Here is a 2,425-nt window from a genome sequence, read left to right on the forward strand (position 1 = left end):
GATCTTAGAATGTGCTGGGGGCTAAGGGGCTGTGCATAATTCATATACCCCGACCCTTGACACAAGTTGAAGAGCACGAATTCCATCTGGGGACAGGAGATATTCTATTGTGGGGTTCAGGGACCAATCTTCTGACTCAGGACCATTGACTTGGGTGTCTTCCTGGATGGAGGTGATCAGGGTGTTGCACACTGTGCATTTGTGTCCAGAGTGGCCTCCAATATTGGACTGGGCTCAGGGGACTTGCAGGTCTCTCCTAATCTGGAGGGTTTGGGCAACTGTGATTGACACAGTTTCATTGGGGATAGCAGGATCTTTCCTGTGGTGTGGCTACAGAGACACATCATAGAGGGCATGTGAGCCATGGTTTTGGGAAAGAAGTCTGCAAACACAAACTTGGGGTAAGGTTAATGGCGAGGTGATCACAGGCCCAATGCATAGGTCTGTAGGGCAGCTCGTCTGGAACTGTAAACCAGGTGATTCGAAGGTGGTAGCACAGTCTCTTGTATCTGGATTGTGTGTCCAGGATGGCCTCGGAATGAAGGTGTGGTCTTATGGAGCCCTGGGAGATTTTTCCTCTCTACGCATCCTGGCAGCTCCTAATAGTTTTCTCAGGGGAGGGAAGATTGCTGTTTTCCATCATAGGGGTGCTTCAAAACAGAGATTCCAGAGACGGGCTCTGGTTATGTTGGCATGGAAAATCCCACGAAGTGTTAGGATTTGGTCCTAAGGGCATACCAGGCCTGCGATGCGGGACCCTGCAGAAACAACTGAGAGCATTTGTTTGAATGCATGCTAAGGTTGAGGGACACAATGCCTGCTTTGGCCCAGGCGGCCCTTATGATTGGGCGTTGTCTCATTGGCCATGCACCTGGTTCTAATTCTGAGGGTTGGGCACCCATAGCAACAGCCAGGCTTCCTGCCATGGGGAAGGAGGAGTTCTCAATTGTGCTTCAGATTCCCCCACTGGTAGGGATTCCAGCAAAGGTCTGGGATAGTTGCCGGAATACCAAGGATGGGTAGAGATGACTGGGCCATGGCCAGTCCCACATGCTGGATAAGGGCCCCACACTCTGGGTGGCTGACACGAGGTTGGGGCTCAGGCTCTCTCAGACACAGTGCTAGTGGCCAGCGCAAAGTATAAATCAGGGTTCCCTCGAGGGCCAAGTAGATTGATCTTCCTGGGGAGTTTCTGGGCAGACTCACCAGGCCCTTCTTTCTATGGGGAAGGCAGAATGTTGCGTTTTGTCTCCCTAATTCCCTCTCAAGAGGACTTGCGGTCCAGTAGGGTGAGGATGGAATTGTAAACCCAAACTATGCAAGAATACAGTGTCAAGTGAAAGGTATTTCCAGTGTGCGTGACTGATTCGAATATCCAGCACCTGAGTAAGAGCAGATGTCAGATGTTTGCTCATGCTGGAATTTGTGTCTATGATGACTAACAAATGGAGGGTTGGCATCAAGAGAATGTGGAGGACTTCCCAGGCTGGGGCTTGTGAGATGCTCCAAACAACCAAGGTTTCTTTCAACCTGACAGGAGCAGTCTTATTTGTTTGCTCTAGGGTTCCCTATGTGGAATTTTTGTGTAGCAGAGAACTACCTCTTGGATGCCTAGAAAGCACACGTCCATTGACCTTTGTACCTGAGGAACATGGCAGATTCGTTTCATGGCTCTTGGGCAAAGTACCAACACCTTGAGTTGGCATCAAGTCTCAGGAAGTTGGGTCACAATGCTGGTTTGTTACCAGGGAGATCATAGAAGGTGCTGGGGCTAATGGGTCATGCAGGATCCATCTACCCTGAAAGTTGGACATAGATCCAAGAGCACATTTTCCTTCTGGAGACAGGAGATGTTCTGTTGTGGGAATCAGGGACCACATGTTGTATCATAACTTGGTATTCCAGAACAGGACTCTGAGAACAGATGTCTGAAGACCCAATCTAGGGTTCCAGTGAAGTCCTAGGGGCATGTCAGGTTCAATCATCTGACTCAGAACCATTGAATTGGCTTTCTGCCTCGATGGAGGTGCTCAGGGTGTTTCAGACTGCACGTTTGCATCCAGAGCAACCGCCAATATTGGGGTGGGTTCAGGGGCCTGGCAGGTTTCTCCTAATCTGGAGGGTTGGGACAACCTGATGGGCACAGTTTTCTTGGGGATGGCAGGAACTTTCCTGTGATGTGGCTTGAGGGACCACATCTTGGTGGGCATGTAAGCCATGGTTTTGGGAGAGAAGTCGGCAAACACAAACTGGGGTTAGGGTTAGTGTCGAGATGATCATAGGCCCAATGCATAGACATGGATGGCAGCTCGTCAGGAAATGTAAATAGGATGACTCGAAGGCGGTAGCAAAGACTTTTCTCTCTGGATTGTGTGGACAGGATGGCCTCGGAATGCAGGTTTGTTTTCATGGGTCCATGGGAGAT

This window comes from Mustela nivalis (assembly GCF_964662115.1).
Source record: "Mustela nivalis genome assembly, contig: HAP1_SCAFFOLD_226, whole genome shotgun sequence".
NCBI classification, from domain to species: Eukaryota; Metazoa; Chordata; class Mammalia; order Carnivora; family Mustelidae; genus Mustela; species Mustela nivalis.